This window comes from Thalia democratica, chromosome 3, assembly GCF_965202585.1.
Source record: "Thalia democratica chromosome 3, ktThaDemo2.hap1.1, whole genome shotgun sequence".
Classification (NCBI taxonomy): Eukaryota; Metazoa; Chordata; class Thaliacea; order Salpida; family Salpidae; genus Thalia; species Thalia democratica.
The window spans coordinates 61137925-61157280 of NC_139167.1; positions in this window are offsets into that span (position 1 = coordinate 61137925).

Here is a 19356-nt window from a genome sequence, read left to right on the forward strand (position 1 = left end):
GAAAATAAAATTAAAAAAGTAATATTAAAATTCAAAATAAAATACCTTACCAACTGAGGGTAAGGGTTAGGGATAAAAGTAATAGAAAAAAAAATAATAAAAAGCTAATGAAATTAAAAAAAAAATAACCCGTGAAAAATTGTCTGCTCGTGCAAAAGTATCTTTGTGCAACTTCATCTTCGTGTAATATTATCCCATGGTGCAGTTTTGTGCACTCGTGCAATTAAAAAAGCTACCCTATCAGGCAGCTTAGCGACAAGCAATATATTAGCAGAAGTCAAAAAAAAATTTTTCAATAAAAATAAATGATTAAGTTATTTGCTTTTTTATTGTTATTTTGCATTGAACACTAGTTTAAGTTAGCACATAGGTGATTTAAATCTAACATTTGTTATAAAGTTAAGGTGTTAAAGTTTGTATCCTCATTTATTTTTTTGTTATAGAATACAATGGTAGAATGTTATAGAATACAATGGTAGCAAAATATACGGATGTAAAATTTAATAAATTTAAAAATTATATTAGTCCCAAATTGGAAAATAAGAATAATTTCTCATATTTTAACTAGCATTAACAAAAATGTGTTACAGATCAAAGCTAGATAAAATAAATACAAAAAAAATCGTAGATAAAAATTATATATGTTTAGCTAAGAATAATAACAGACCTTAAAAAAAATAACCTTTTTGACAGATATTGTTTGTATATTTATGTTAAAAATATCCTTTCGTTGCTTTTTATAAAGAAATATATATATAAGTATATTAAATATTTACAAAATTTTCTATTATTACCCTACACAGTTTGATTGTAATATTTTAAGTTTTTATTTTGTACTTAAAAAATAGTATAATTTGCAAATTATTCAGGTTTGCTAAAATACCTTAAAACCTGGAAAACTTGGAGAAACCTTAAAAATCCTTAAATTTGACAATTTAAGCTAAAAGACCTTGAATTTTAGAAATTTGATAAAAAAAATTTTGAAAACCTGGAATTTTGAATAAAATCACTAAAAAAACCTCAAAAAATCTTTACTTTTTCATAATTTTAACATTTTAAGTAGTAAAGTTTTAATTTGACTTTTAAATCTATCATATAGATAAAACAGTTTTGTCATCATCAAAAAGTTCTTTTGATACAAAACACATTTAAAGTAGCTTTAGAGTATCTTTTTAATTTTTTAAATTCTTTTTAACACTGTTTCATACCTTAAGTTTTACTTTAAACTAAAGATAGACCAATGTATATTTACTTTTAAAACCTGGAGGAAATTTTGAAAACATAGAGAAAACTTCAATAAAACATTTGGCAACCCTGATTATTACTTTAATATGACTAATGGTGTCGTATGTAAACTATATTGTATATAAACAATATTATAAATAAAACTCAATAATTTCTATTTTTTATTCTCCTATTAGTTTTGAAAAAGGTAAACTTGTGTTTATTGTGTTAAAAACTGTGATTTATGATATAAATTATGGTTTTCAGTGTTAAGTTTTTTTAAACCAAGAAAAGAATTATTTTACTAAAATCATTATGTTTAAGAAGTCTTTAAAGTTTTTGATTATTTTAAGATTTAAGCAATTATATTTGTGTAATTAAAATAAAAAAATAAACAGTGAACTTTACAAAACTTTTTTATACTCAATTCCATATAAAAAACTCTAGTTCATTAATAAATAATTCTATATTAAACTTTTCACAAGTATGCATTTGATTCAATTTGTTTTATCACTAAAATAGCTTTTGTTAAAGTTTTGTCTAATAATAAAAGATACATTTAATTATTTTTATTCTGTATTGTTTCTCATATGTATTTCCTAACGATTAAAAATATTAAAGCATACATCAGTTTCTTGTGTTAAATATAAGCTTGTGTACTTTTTAATTTTGAGATTAAAATTTTATAGTTTTATATAATAAACATTTTACTAAATGTATGTTTTGTTATGTTTATACAACTACATTTTATTAAAGCTCAAGGTAAAATTGAAAGTATGCAAATCTTCCTAATCTTTACTTAAGATTTTTGTTTTTTGACATACTAGTTTGTAAAAGATTTTTTTAGTTATTGAAAAAAGTCCTAAAATCTTTTTTTTTAATTTTTGTTTTCTAATTATGTATGGTTATACAATTTTTTCTTTTAATAATTTGAGTTTTTTTATTGATATAACACTATTGTATGTATTTTTCAAAAGCAAAAAAATCTAGTTCAGAATAAAACTATACATAATTCCTTTATTTTATGTAATATTACTAACTTTGATTTTTTATTCATTGCATAGATGTGTAAGGGTCGATACTATAACAAATGATAGTTTAAAAAAAAAATAATATTTTACAAAACAATGTATAGTCATTTGTCTTAATCAAAAAGATTGCTCAGTTTAGCGAAATGTTAAAGCTTAATTAAATAGACATGTGCAAAGTAAATATTTTACTTACAACTAGGTTTTGCTAACAAAAATTGTGACCTCTTCAAGTAAATTAAACTAAAGTATAGCATAATATAGCATATAATATACAGCAAAATAAAATGAAGCAGTTTACAATTTTTTTTTTCTTAAAGAGGTCGCAATTTATTTGTCACTGAAACTTGATTTATAAATAAAATATTTAATTTGCACATCTCTATTTCCAAAATCATAGGGGTAATGAGTACTTGGGTGATATTTGCTGAAATTATGACTCCAAATAATTTAGATGTGTCTTACTTTATTAAAAATATTCTGGAAAAAATATTACAAAAAGTTCAAAAAAAAAGTTTGCCACCAAAAAGTCACAAACTTTTAGATTTTTGACTTAAACAGTAAAAAATTCACTTAAACGTGTCCTAGACTTATAATATATGTCTTAATAAAAGCTACTTATTGACATATATTTAAAGACATAGTAACTGCTTTAGATGTATTATGACTTCATAATCACCTCAAATGTGCAAAATTTGTCTGTAAAATGTAGGGATTACAGCACACTTGTTTGGTCATGTTATAAATATCAAATAAGTTCATTTGATTTGGATGTGTTTTTGCTTAGTTAAAAAGATTCTAAAAAAAGTCATAATTTAGCAAAAATAAAGTTATTGAACAAAAATCTGACTTGAACCCCAAAAATAACATATATTTTGATTTTTTAATTTAAACAATAATAAAATTACTTATACTTGTCCTAAACTTGTAGTTTATATCTTAAAAGAAAGCTTATAATTCTAGGTATATATTAAAGAAATTTTAAGTGCTTTTGTTGTATTATGACGTCATTATTACACTAGAAGTGCAAATTATGTCTGTAAAATTGTACTTATTTTTCTAAAATAAAAGTAAATTCTTCTGCTGATTTACTTTTAATTTTTTAATTTAGAGTATTAAATGTGTTAAGTCAGCTTAGTAGAAAAGTATTACTGATGTAATGTCAATTCAATTTTATGTTGATATATATATATATATAATACAATTAAAATCTTTTATCATTATTAGTAATTATGATTAATGAGAGCACCTGTCTAAGAGTAAAGATCTAGACTTATATATCATAAAAAATGCATATAAATATTTTAAATTTAGTGTAACTTTTTTCTTAAAGTTTAAGATTTTTTTTTTAGATAAACAATAAATGTTTATCTGTATTAAGGCCATAGGGGGTGAAGACTTTATATATTTTTAATTTAATTTTGGCTTTTCTATGAAAGCCTTAGTAACAAACTATAAGCCAGTTTTTATAAAATTCAAAAATATCATTTAACTTTTGAAGTTTTTTTTTTTTTTGTTAAAAGTTTCCAACACAAATAAACGAACCACAAATTTTTCGGTGTCAATTTTCTTGGAAATTTTAAAAATCACTAAATATACATCTTTTCCTTCATTTTTCAAGCAATTTTCTTCAAATTTTCAGGAAACATTCCTTATATTATAAGAAAAATTGGTATTTATGAATTTTGATAACTTAAAAAAACGAAATTTTGACAAAATTAAAAAAAATTGTCTTTTTTTTCAAAAAAATGTTTTTAATTAAATTTCTTTAAATTCACATGTAACTTATTTTTGTTGTTGTATAAAGATTATACTGTGAAAGTTTAAATAAGATTGTTTAAAAAATGTAGGAGATATATTTTAAATGAAATAACTTTTTTATGCTGTTTTAGTTTTCCCTTCCTATATGGAACCTATTATGCGGCTCGACTTTGACTGGTTATATCTCAAAAACTAATTGATTTTTTTTAAAACCATAAAAAGCATCTTAAAGCTGAGAAATTGTTCTATAAATTGAAAGTAATTTGTAAAAAGACATGGCCACCCCCCTATGGCTTTAATTTTTTAGCTTTAACTATGTTATTGTTTTCACATTACCATAAGTTAAAGTTTTTTAAGTATTGTACATCTAAATAAACTAAAAGTTAATTTGTTAGTATGTTTAAATGTTTTAATTTGCTAATTTAAATACTTGTAGTCAAATATTTTTTCGTTTTACACTCATTGCAGTTAATTTTTAATGTATTTACATATGTATATATGTAAAATACATTAGGCTAAAATAGATTTAGGCTAAAAGACCTTGAATTTGAGAAATTTAGAAAAAAAAAGCTTTAAAAACCTTGAATTTTGAATAAAAATCACTATAAAAACCTGAAAAAACTGAAATTATTAACAATTTTAACATTTTAAGTAGTAAAATTTCGATTTGACTCTTAATTCTGTCATAAAGATAAAACATTTTCATCATCATTAAAAACTTTTTGATACAAAACACATTTAAAATAGCTTCAGAGTATCTTTTTAAAGTTTTTATTCTTTTTAACATAGTTTCTTAACTTAAAATTTACTTCAAACTAAAGATAGACCCATAAATGTGTACTTTTAAAAACCTGGAGAAAATTTTAAAAACCTGGACAAAATTTCTAAATTTTGCAACCCTGATTATTACTACTTATGGTGTCATTTGTTATTAATCTTGTCTAAAACAAAATGATAAATATAAGTCAATATTTTCCTTTCTTTTGGTTATACTACTATTTGTTTAAAAAAAGTTAAGTTTGTAAGGGTTGTGTCAAAAATTGTGGTTTGTAAATATTTTACAGTTTATAATGTTAAGTTTTTTTAAAACCAGAAAAAAATTATTTTAGTTAAATCTTTATGTTTAAGTTACACTTGTAAGTCTTTGAAGTTTTTGATTATAATAAGATTTAAGTGGTTTGTGTAATTAAAATTACAAAAAAAGTTAATTTTACAGGGTCTTTTTATATTCAATTCAATAAAAAAACTCTACTTCATTAATAAATAATCTTTATTAAACTTTTCACAAGTGTGAATTTGATTCAAATTGCTTTAGTGCTTAAAATCTTTTGTTAAAGTATTTTCCAATAATAAAAAGAACATTTAATTATTTTTATTTTTTATTGTTTTTCATATGTATTTCCTATTGATTAAAAATTTTAAAGCATACATCAGTTTCTTGTGTTTAACTGTAAGCTTATGTACTTTTTAGTTTTGAGATTAAAATGTTATAGTTTTGTTTTACAAACATATTACTAAAATTTTATTTTTTTATGTTTATAACAACTACAACTTATTGAAGCTAAAAGTAGAATTGAAAGTATGCAAATCTTCCTAATCTTATTTTAAGATTTTTATTTTTGACATACTAATTTGTAAAAGAAAACTGTTTTAGTTTACTAAAAAAGTTCTGAGAACCTTTTTTTTAATTTTGTTTTTAAATTATGTGTGGTTATACAATTTTTCTATAATAATAGAGTTTTTTAATGATATAACACCATTGTGTGTAGTTTTCATAAGCAGAAAAATCTAGTTCATATTGAAACTAAAAATAATTCCTTAAATTTATGATATATTACTAATTTTGTTTCGTTATACATTGCATAAGTATGTAAGGGTCGACACTGTTACAAATAATAGTTCAATTAAAAGTTGTTTTTTAAACAACAATGTATAGTCATTTGTTTTAATAAAAATTTTTTTCTTAATTTAGTGAAATGTTAAGAGCTTATTAAGATAGAGATATGCAAAGTAAACATTTTACTTACAAATAGGTTTCGGTGACAAAAATTGTGACCTCTTCAAGTAAAATAAGATAAAATATAAAAGCAGTTAACTATTTTATTTTACTTTAAGAGGTCGCAATTCATTTGTCACTGAAACCTGGTTGTAAATAAGTTATTTAATTGCACAATTTAATTTGTAAAATAATAGGGGTAGGGAGTACTCAGGTGATGTTTGCTGGACTTATATTTAGGTGTGTTTTTGCTTTATTAAGATGATTTTTCAAAATAAAAAAGGTAAAAAAAAGTTTTCCGCCCAAAGAACTAATTTCACCACATACTAATTTCATCACATCAAATTATTTTAGATTTTTGATTTAAACAGTAATAAATTTACTTAAATTTGTCCTAGACTTATAATACATGTCTTAGTAAAAGCTTACACTAATTGACATGTATTTAAAGACATATTAACTGCTTTATAAGTATTATGACATCATAATCACCCTAAATGTGCATAATTTGTCTGTGCAAGTTTAGGGGTAGGGATTACAGCACATTTGTTTGGTCATATTGTAAAATTAAAATGAGTACATATGATTCAGATGTGTTTTTGCTTAGTTTTAAAAAATCTAAAAAAAAGTTACAATTAAACAAAAAAAAATTATGTCCAAAAAACTGACTTAAACCTTAAAAATCATTTATTTTTTATTTTTTAGTTAAACTGTAATAAAATTACTTATACTTGTCCTAGACTTATTATTTATATCTTAAAAGAAAGTTTATAATTATAGGCATAATTAAATACATTTCAACTGCTTTTGTTGTATTATGACGTCATCATTACACTAAAAATGCAAATTTTGTCTGTAAAATTGTACTTTTTTTCTAAAATAAAAGTAATTTCTATTGCTGATTTAATTTTAATTTTTTGATGTAGAATATAAAATGTGTCAAGTCAGCTTGGCAGAAAGGTATTACTGATGTAATGTCATTTCAATTGTATTTTGATATATATATATGTATATATAAAATACATTTTAAATCACTTCCTGTTATAAGAAATTATGATAAATGAGAGCACCTGTCTAAGAGTAAAAAACTTTGACTAATATATCATAGAGAGTGCATGTAAATTTATTAAAATTAGCATAATTTTATTCTTTAAATTTAAGAATTTTTATTCAATTAAACAATAAACTTTTATCTGTATTAAGGCCATAGGGGGTAAGGACTTTTGTTTACAAAAAATTACTTTGGCTTTTATATGAAAATTTTAATTTTAAACTATAAACCAGTTTTTATAGAATTCAAAATATCATTTAATTTTTGAGGTATTTTATTTTTAAAAAAAAGCTTCTGATAAAGAACCACAAATTTTTCGGTGTCAATTTTCTCGGAAATTTGAAAAAAATCACTAAATATATATCTCCTCCTTCCTTTTTCAAGCAATCTTTTTCAAAATTTCAGGAAATGTTCCTTACATTGTAAGAAAAACTGCTACTTATAAATTTTTATAATTTAAAAAAACACAGTTTTAAAAAGTTTTTTTTTTTTAATATATTTCATTAAAATTTTTTAAATTCACTTGTAACATATTTTGTTATTGTATAAAGATTAGGCTGTGAAATCAATTATATCAGTTTTTTGGACAGCATTTATTTTTAGTTTTAAATTATAACTTTTTGTTTAGATTCATTTTAACTATCCAAAAACACCTCAAATCATATGTACATATTTGAATTTTACAATATGACTAACAAATGTGCTGTAATCCGTACCCTACATTTTACAGACAAACTATGCAGATTTCAGGTGATTTTGACGTCATAATATATCAAAAGCAGTTAGTATGTCTTTGAATATATGTCAATTAGTATAGGCTTTTATTAAGACATATATATTAAGTCTAGGATACGTATAAGTGATTATATTACTTTTTAAGCCAAAAAATCGAAAAGTATGTGATTTTGGGGTAAAATTAGTTTTTTGGGCAGCAAACTTTTTTTTTTAAATTTCTTTTTTTTTCGCAGAAACTTCTTAATGAAGCATAAACACATCTAAATCATATGGACTTGAATGAATATTACATTATGACCAAAAAATGTGTGTACTCCCTACCCCTAAAATTAATAAAAAAATCAATTTTAACGTTTCATAGTTGTTTAAAATTTTCTCTTTTTTTTCACTTAAATATTTAAATTTTTAAAAACTTACCTAGTTGTCCGATGATTTTTCAGTTACTTAAGCATAAAACTAACTTTTATTTTTTTCTTGTAAGTACGGGTTATAAAAATTATATATTAGACAAAGGCAACGATGTTTCACCCTTAATGGATCTTCAGGCCTGCATAATTAAAATAAGACGACGGTAATTAAATAAAATTGTGCAAAACAGTTTAATTACATTAAAATTAAAAATCATTATTTTATTATAACATTATTACTAAATAGTTAAATCAACAAAATAAAAATTTAGATTAAAAAATTTAAATATAAGTCTTTATCCTTACAGTTGTTTATATTTTTAAAAAGATTTAGATGTAGCTTATAACAACACAAAACAAAATGGCATTTAACAAATAAGAGTACAAGCAAAAACAAAAATAAAATTTATGAATATGCTAAGTATTGAAATAGAATTTCCTAAAGTGTGGACAGATATTAAAGAGCTCATATCTTTTATTTAAATTTAGACTTTTGTTAGCAAGTGCTATTTCAATATTTTCCAGGTTGCAAGTCTTACTGATCTTAGCTATATTATTTATTTCTCTAATCTTATGCATGATATTTTATTGTATTTCTTAGAAAGTGCTACATTGTTATAAGCTACATCAAATCTGTATAAAAGATACCAATAATTGTAGGTATAAAGACTACTATCTAAAATTTCTATTCTTTTTTTTTGTTTGTTTAAATATTTAGAAATATTGTTATATTTTAATAATGATTTATATTTTAATTTGATTATACAGTTTTGCACGATTTTATTTTATTATCCGTCTTCTTATTTTTATTTTTAGTTTGCAGGCCTGACATCCTTTATGGTAGAAACGTCGTTGCCTTTGTCTAATAAACAAATTTAATATTAACTTATCCTCCAAAATTAGTTTTGACGAGACCTTTTGTGCTTGAGGAGTACTCCTTGCATATACCTAAATATGAGTTAGTTTAGCTAATCTAATTTTTTATTATTGATATTTAAACACATTTTTTAAATTTAAGTAGTATTAGTTTTTTGCTACGTAGTAATCAAGCAAAATTCTATTCTTTAATTACCTTAGTACTGATTTAATTTTATAAAGAAATTACAACAATTTCATTTTATAGCTTTTCAAACATTTGAAGTAATGAGTGGAAAAGAGTCAAAGCGAAGTCCTTATTGGCTGAGGGAAAAAAATAAGAAAATATCCAATGTTAAAAAAAGTGAATGGGAAAGTCAACAACAAGCTGGTAATAGTCATCAAAATAAAATTTGTAGCTTTGTTGAAAAATGTTTGGTAAAAGCACAAAAGAAAAAACTAAATCAGATTGCTATTAAAAACTCTACAGGAAGCAAGGAAAATTTTTATACAGGTACGGAAAATGATTATTATATTATTGTTTAAAAAAAATACTTTAACTTTTATTGTTATAAAAATTAAATATATATCTAAACTAAACTTTTTTTAATGAATTTTATTGTAAAAAGTATAAAATGGTAAATATAATAACTTCTCTTAAAAACTTAACACATTGAATACATTTATTATGTGTTTCTTTGACAGTCATTTGATTTTAAAATGTTTTGTGCAACTTGAAGCACATAATCTTAAAACTGCTAATTATGGTGTTGCTGCTTTTATATCTATGTTAAAAACATTATTTTTTTTTATTTTACAGTTTACTTTTTACAGATGAGCTTACACTGGAAGAGTATCGCATCACCAAAATCATGCTACTAAACAAGCTTGTTTTGAATGCGAATGAAGATGATAAAGTTTTACAGTGTCTGAAAAATAAAATGAACTACAAAAATGTTTATGTACATCTTAAACTCTCAAAATTGTTCTTATGTTCTTCAGATCAATATGCTTTTGAATATATAGATAGCTGCTTGATGGCTATTTATAAGACTGCTGAATTTTTGCAATTGGATATAGATACACTTGAAAATATACTTTTAAGATCAAGTTTGTTAATTACTTCTGAGATTGATGTGTACCATGTAGCTAAGGAATGGATTGGTCACAAAATGAAAAAGAGAGGCAAGTTTACAAAAAGGTTACTTCAAACAATTCGCCTTCCACTCTTAAGTAGAAATGCCCTAAAAAAGATTCTATTGATAAATAATTTATCTTTTGCAAAGAATAAAGACTTCTGTTTCGCTATAAATAAGATTTTAACTGACACTAACTTTTCTAAAAACAAATCAAACAAGACCTTAACAACAAGATACTGTGGTCACAATTCATTTGACACTTTGTGTTTTGGAGGTCTCAAACAGGGAACAGTGACTACTGAAAATAGAAAATCTCTGGTTGAAGCTGTTGAGAACAAAGTACAGCGAATAAACAATTCTGACGGCTTTAATAGTTCTGAGGTAGTTTCTTCGTTAGTAGAAAAACGTTACAAATCCAAAGTTGTTTATCTCAGGGGTAACTTCTACATATTCGGCGGTAAGAACGGCAGTAGAGGTAACTCCCAATGGAATACTGACCGTATCATACAAGAGGTGGAAGTGTACAGCCTTCTTACAAAAGACTGCAAAGTAGTTGCCGACATAGAAGACGCAAATGATAATTATTTATGGCGCTATGCGGTCTGCGGTTTTGCTGATAAAATCTATCTGCTCGGAGGGTTTGGCGATGATGTTCTTGAAGTAGATTATTGTTTAGAGTTTGATACGAAAGATCGTTCTTGGAAATACAAGTCTCCCATGCACGAAGTAAGAGAAGATCCTGCCGCATGTGTATTTGAAGAGAAAATAATCGTGTCCGGTGGAATGCAATATGCTAACGAAGAGTTTGTTCCAGTTAATTTTAACGATGAGATAAGATATCGAACTATCAACACAGTTGAGGCATACGACCCAATAGAAGACACTTGGGAACGACTTCCAAATATGAACTTCACCAGAGTTCATCATCAATCAATTGCAGTTCACAACAAACTGTACGTCATTGGTGGAGGAACTCAAATGAACGAGGTTTATGATTTCACCTCTGAAAGGTTCACTGTTCTTAAACCACCATTGAGTCTACGCGGTACAGGTCGGAACAATGCGTTTGCATCTTTTAGTATTGGAAGTAAATTGTTTGTTTATTTCAATGGATTGTCAAGTGTGCTCACTTATGACGTCATAAAGAAGAAATGGTCTGAAGAAACAAGTGAACCGATGAAGCACCTCACCGACTTTTCTGCTACCAAAGCTCCTCGATTTTAAAGTTTAGACTCAAGGAACAAACGGTTTATTCTATAATGTCCATAAATGTTTATTGATGTTTCTAATTGTATAGCAGCTGTCATACTTAGAAGACAATTATAATTTTAAACTATAATTTTGATTATCAAGCTTTGTCTAATTTATATTACGTTTGTTCTAACACTAGATGTTTTGAATTTTTTATGTAAAGTTAAAGTAAATTAAGATTCTGCAGTTAAGCTAATTTTCATACTTATTTAAAGATACATTTTTACACTTAATTTATCGTATACAATGCCATGGTAAAGTTAAAAAGTTTTTTTTTGCTCATCTTAAAAATCTGATTTAAAGTTATTTGTATCTTAAAAATACAATTTTTAATTTATTAAGTCATTGAAAATTAAAAAAATTAAAAACTTGTACATTAATAAATCTTTTTCATAGATCTATTTCATATTTCATTTGATTTATGCTTTTTCTCACAATATAAATCATTATATAAATAAAGCTTAGTTTTAAGTTTTTCTAATTTACAGTAGCATGTTTTTAATTATTTTACAGCTTCTACATGAATAAAATTTTCAATATAGAATATTCTTATAGGAAAATATATTATTATAAAACGATTTTGTTGAAATATTTTTTAATATCAAAATTATTAGAAGGTATCAAATAAAGTTATGTTAATATATTATAGTTTTGATAGCTTTAATAAAATTTGAGTGCATAATTTCAACCCATATGACGTTGATACAAAAATAGGTATATATACTATTTATTATAAATTTAATTTCATGAAATTACTAGAAGCTATTTTAAAAGAATTTTTTTTTTCAACAGTACACTGAACTATATACTTAACAAAATAATTATTTAGTACGTTTTTTCAAGTTAGAATTACTGTTGTCAGTTTTATGTGTCAGTCTTATTATATTACAATTTAACATAAACAGACAGAAATATGTTCTACAAAACCATATAGTTAGTTTAAATTTTACAGTTATAACGCCTTACTTATTAGTACAGTTTTTTTTTTCTATGCTATCTTTAGTATAATAAGTTTTAGAATACTAATGAAGACAGCGAACAACTTTAATGGGTAGAACATAGAGTTATAAAAAAAACTAGTTATCGACCGGATCCAGATCTTTTCTTTATTTTAAGATCCGGCCAGAACCGAATCCAGATCTTACTTTTAAATTAGGATCTGTAGATTTTTATGATTTAAGATCTGGCCGGTTGCGGATCCTAAATGTTTGAAGTTTTGTATATTTTCAATTGACAAGAAACTTATGAAATTGACTATCATAATACAACTAATTAGTTAAAATTTTCTAATAGAAATACAGTAGACTACCGCTTAAGTACGCACTTTTTTTGGTACGCACCCCGCACTTATCTAGAAAGACAAAAAAAGTTTCTAATTTTTATTTATGTTTTTTATAAATTTTTTATACATTTATACCACATTTAAATAAACATATAACCTGAATAATTGCTAATAAAACTAAATACTTACTTTATGGTTGCAGAAATGCGAAAAGAATAATGATATTTGAGCTGTAATGCTATAAAACAAATAAATTTAGAAGACAAAGGTTAAAAAACCTACAAACACAACATAGTTAAGTCATAATTTAATTTAAATGTACACACATTGATGTTTTGAAAATGTTTGGTAAGCACAATGTAATTTGGTACTTTCCCTCTAACAAAACATATAGCTTAGTGTTCTTTTTTATATCAATGACTGACATTGAATTTCTATATTAAATGTGTGAATTAATTTAGTAGAAACTTTTTATAGAAAAAATAAACTATTTTAAAATCTATTAAAAAAATTTTCAGATTAGAGTTATATATTAAATGTTATTTAAAATAAAAAAACATGTTTACTTGGCTTAATTATTTGGTGGCTAGTTGTAAAAAAGAAAAAAAAAAATAAATTTCAAAATATTCTATGTCGTCAAAATGTACGCACTTTTTGGTCGGCTTCAATTTGCGTACTTAAAGGGTAGTCTACTGTTCTTTGTTTAAAAAACACAATGTTATTATCTAAATACTTTATTTGAACACTAAGAAAAAGAACTTTGTTCAAAAAAACTACCTACACAAATCTCAGTTAAAATGATAAACCTTAAGCTATTTAAACAACTAAACTAGAATTTTATATGTTTTACGAAGTAAAAGATCAATAATTGTATTTTACAACGTTTTAGAAAATAATAATTTATATTTATTTTTCTATAATAAGCTTTACACTATGCTTTATTTACAAAAGGTTGAAATATAAGATAAAAAATAATTTATTTTGCACTATTTACATATATAAAAGTAAGTAATTTAATAAATTACATTTATTCATATCAGCGCCATTAAGCTACAAAATTACCTATTCTTGTTTTTTTTAAGTTGCGATAAAGAAATAAAAATTTTAGTCCGGTTTATTGAAGCAATCGATGTCGCTTTTGTTAGTAAAATTTACAAGCGTCTAAAAATAAACTTTCAAAATAAACAGAAGATGGTGGTGCCCAAAGATACCTTCTTGCAAACCTGACAACATTTGTGTATTTTTTTCTTGTTTAAGTTCAACCAAGACAAGGCAAATTTTTTTGTGAATTTTTTTTTAGTTTCGGGTTTATTAGGCGACAACTATGATTTTTTACTTTTGATTTCAGTGGCCTTACAAACTTCTGTTTGAGAATACCTGGAAAAAATCAAGTCGATACCGTGGATCAACAGCTGTTGTGAGTATAAAAACGTCGTTATCATAAAAGTTTATTCGTGTTATTAGTAGTATAAAACGTTCTTGCGAAAGCTTCTTCTATATTTTCTGTCAAGGTTGTAGAACTACTTTAACTAGGTGGACTACTAGCTTTATGAAAAAAAAAAACTTTTTTATTACCGCTGAATGCGGGATTAATATTAACTGCAACTAAAACTATGTAAAAGAGTTCAGGCAGCTTATTAAGGAGGCTATAAAGTTTAAATTCATCAGTTGTAAGAATATTTCGAGTTAAAACTTTTGAATAGCCACGTAGTTCTGGACACTTGCATTTAATTTTATAATCTTTTCAGCACAAGGTAGGTGGATTTCTACCTGGTTTTAACAAGTAGCAAGGCTTTTTGCATTGATATTGATAAATCTAACCTACAGTCACCTGGATATTTTTTAGTTTCTTGCACGCTGTAGAACAATAAATAAAGTGGCCAACAGTTTGACTGGCCTTGGCAATTAACGCACTTATATTTACTATCATTTAAAAAAAAAATCTTTTTATATTAGTTGAAGCGTTAGAATGAAACAGGGTGCTAAATAGGATTCTAACAACAACATACCAGCTCTCATGATAACTGCATTTTCGGGCAGAAAAACGTGAATGTGATTCATTTTAACACCCAATTTTCAAGCATCTGCTTTATGTTTTCACAAAAATTAAGCCACTGTGAGAACCTTCTATTTCCTTTTATTGCAAATCTCGAATTTTGTACTCAAAGCTTTTATTCAACCAATGCGATGTTAAAGAAAGTAGAAGGTTCTCACAGTGGCTTAAATATTTGTGAAAACATAAAGCAGATGCTTGAAAATAGGGTGTTAAAATGAATCACATTCACGTTTTTCTGACCAAAAATGTAATTATCATGAAGGTTGGTATGTTGTTGTTAGAATCCTATTCAGCACCCTGGTTTATTCACACGCTTCAACTTATTATTAAAGATTCATTTTTTTTAGAAAATAACATAAGTGCGTTAATAGCCAAGGCCCATCAAACTTTTAACCGCTTAGATTCATTGTTCTACAGTAGGGGTGGGTAACGTAAATAGTTGACGGGCCGGAACCAAACTAAATTAGTCCTCAGCGGGCCGGAGCATTTCGAGTTAGTGATCTACCGGATTCAGTTGGATCCTTTTTTAGATCTGGATGCTAATTTGAAATTATTATCCTGATCCGGCTAAATACCAATTTTAGACAAATTAAAAAATTGATATCTATTCGAAATTATCTAAATTTGGTAACCGTTGGCTGGAGTTTACATTAAAAATATCATTAGGAAGTTAACTAACATTACAATATTAAACTACCTTTTAATTTAAACAAACTAATAAAGAGTCATTACAAACTTTTGCACGTATAAAAGAAACAAAGCAACAAGTAGTTCTGATAAAATAAACAGTTTTACCACAAAAAGCGAAAAAATAAAACTAAAAGATCTCGATGAAACACCTAAGATTGATCATATCAGGGGCGTCGCGTGGGGTGTTGCACTGCCGCAATTGCTCCACCTTAAATTTTTGTAAGAAAAAACTAAGTATCTATAACGTTTTCGTTATTTTTTAGAAGAAAATCTCTTATAAAACTCCAATTTAGAAAACGACCATTTTGCTCACTTCACTGCCGCAAACTCTTAGCTGACTGCCGAAAATGAATTCAAAATAGCAAAATTTCTTCATGAATTACCGCAAAATCGATATCTTGCGGTAAGTAAGCTAAGTTGAAAATTCCCTGAAACAGTTCAGGTTTAAGTAGCATTCCACAAGTTATTATAAACAAAAAAATGAAAACAAAGCTAAGCAGAGCACAAGCGATTCAAGCAGAGACAACTTGAACATAAGCATCTCAAGGAGAGGCAACTCGAGAAGAAGCAACTTGAGAAGAGGCAACTTGATATGAGGAAACTCGAGAAGAGGCAACTCGAGAAGAAGTAACTCGAGAAGAGGCAACTCGAGAAGAAGCAATACGAGAAGAGGCAACTCGAGAAGAAGCAACTCGAGAAGAGGCAACTCGAGAAGAGGCAACTCGAGAAGAGGCAACTCGAAAAGAGTTAACCCGAGAAAGCAACTCGAGAAAAGGCAACCCGAGAAGAGGCAATCCGAGAAAAGGAAACTCGAGAAGAGGCAACTCAAGAAGAGGAAACTCGAGCAGGGCCAACTCAAGTAAAGGCAAATCGATCACCTTAAACTCAGATTTTTTTTTTCCGCACCACCTAAGAAAAATACCACGCGACGCCACTAGATCATATATTACAGTAGTTTAAATCTAGTTGCATGACGGTTTGGGAAAATCTGCAAGTGCACTGAAATACCGATTAGGTTTGAAGTTAGCTTATCCTTGTTGATGTTTATGGTCAGAAATGTTTGTTTTGAAATGCATGAAGTCTCGGACTAAACAATGGTCATATTTTGAAGTTGAAAAACATTGGCTCCTTCAATAATACATAAATTTTGTCTAAAAATCTACTAAAAGCAACGAAAACTATATGTTTGAGTTAAATTTTCATATAAACATATTTAAAAACAGTTAAATCTCGATAAAATTTACTTTGGCTTAAAATTTTAATACCTTTACTTTCAAAATATCAAACAGTATAATCAACTTATGAAACTTAACTAAGTTCTGTAGTTCAAAAATAACATTATCAAACAATTCATATAAATACTTTTGTATAAATACAAACATAAAATAAAGAAATACTAAGTAAAAAACAGATTAGTTTGTATTTTAACATGATAATCATACTAATTTATAGTTTTTTGATTAATATCATTTTCACTAATGAAAATATTACTAAACGAAAAACTAACATATAAAACTGTCTATATTAAATGTTAAGTGTAAAGTTTAAAGAGTTTAGCAAGAATAATTACACTATAAAGAAGTCAATGAAACATTTGTGAATCTTCAAAGTTTTCAATGAGTTGTTTAAAATCTGGAAGTATATTCGAAGTAGATATACTCGAATATAGTAATGACTACAGACTGGTGTCAGTAATGTTTGAACGCAGCTTATTTTTATTTATATACAGGGTTAAGAATGTTTGTTCGCAAATATATGTAGACCAAACAGAACAAATAACTTCATTACCATCTTTTTTAAATTAACAAACTTTGACTTATTAAGTAGGGCATAAAATCTGTCAAGTTTTTAAGTTTTGAACTTTTCTTTTAGTGTACTGTCACATTGAAGTTTAACAGTTCTAATTTCATAGTACCAGGTGCATTTTCAGTGTCAAACGTCAACTATGATGACACAATATCAAATTCTTCTATTAGTTGTTGAAAGTCTTCAAAACGACGACCAAACTCATTATCAAGTGAAACTATTGTCATTACTAAACATAACTAAATAAATATATCTTTCTTTGTTGAGTTTATTCACAAACTAATTACAAGAATGATAAAGTCTGTAATACAAAACATAACTAAAACTAGGTAAATACTTCTACATCTCCCCCCAGATTTTATCTACTAAGGAGATAAAACGATAAGTTTACCTAGCAAAACAAAAAATTTTTTTTAAACAATTTGTTACAACTTAAACACATTTTTCAGGTCTAAAGTTCAAAGAAATTAAACCAAAAAGACAAAAACTTTTCAAATATTATGATTAACTTAGTTCACTTATAAATGAATTGTTAAAACAAATTACAACTTAAACAAACAAACTGTAACAAAAAATTTGAGACTTAATCTTTACTTTTCTTCACTTAGTTGCTGAATACAAGCATTTAAAAACTTAATTGCTTCACCGATTTGAACTTTTCAGCTTTGAAGAACGAAACCACAAGTCATTCATCTAACCACCTTAAAACTTCACTTAATTTGCTGATAAACATCTTTATCATATTTTCGACTTTAAACAAAGTAGAAGGTGCATTACTGATAGCATTAAACACTGACGAAATACTGCTACACTTATTTTCCAAACACTCGATACCAACCAACAGTTCGAGTCTTTGAAAGTCAATCTCTGCGTCCTCATCCAAGATTACTTTGAACAGATGACTGTTAGACTAGTCTGCTGCAAAGTCAACTAAAAACTTTAGGACGTAACCATTGGACTGAAACTCATTCATTAGACCATAAAACATTAATTTAGTGAAAATTCCAACTTGACAATAAACGAATATAAGCAACATCGGTGTCACGAAGCTTTTGAAAAGCATCGTAAAGTCTTATACGCTGCAAATAATCCGATGATTTCACACACTCATCCCAGACACATTGTTGTTCACAGTAAACTTTGGCGGTCTGTTTGCTTTTCTGAAGAAAATATAAGTCAAGAACATATAAATCAAAGTAAATCCGAGCCATACCAGTTCAACATCAATTTTGAAGAAAACCAATAGTACAGAGGGAAATTACACAATGTTTATTCAAAAAGAATCTTCCTTCTATAAAAACACAGAACATTAAAAATTTTCTTGACATCTTTTTCTCAACCTAACAGAAAAGACAAACTTTTACAGTGGTATGTCTGCTTTTCTCAGATAAGGGATACTATTTAGAGATTTGCAAACAGGAGGGGTAAATCTTCTTAGAAACTTACGATTTTGAACAGTTAAGCGACCTGATCCATCAACCTTGACAACACATTGATGGCAGTCCTTCACTTCCACCACCACTCCACTATTCTCCCACTTGCTAGGAAAGTTACCTGTTTGATTTAGTATCACGACATGATCACTACAATTTAGTGGTGGCAACGATTTTGTGTTCTCACTTATGTTTTCCAGCGACTTAACAAAACTAATATTGAGAGATTCTTCATTTTTATTCCAAACGTCACGCGTCATTTTCGAGATCTGCGGGTTATTGTAAGTCATAACACTCTTTCTGACGTAAGGTAATGACTTCTTTAAATTTCGTCGCGATCCAGTGTGTAAAAGTACGCTTTTCTGTCTCGCACTTCCTTTTTCTTCTTCGCGTTTTTCCGCTCAAGCATATTTCTACGACCTCGGCTGCAAAAGCCATCAGACTTTTGTGTATACAATGCACCAACTAGAAGTGTAACTGACTCATCAGCATAATTTTGATGACTTTGATAAACATTTTTACGGGACTTTATCCAGCATTGTTTACAGACAAAACACTCAATATATCTCATATTTTTACTGCTCCAAACAAATTTATCAGTTGATTTATTACACTTGCTACAAGTTGTTTTACCACTAGGTT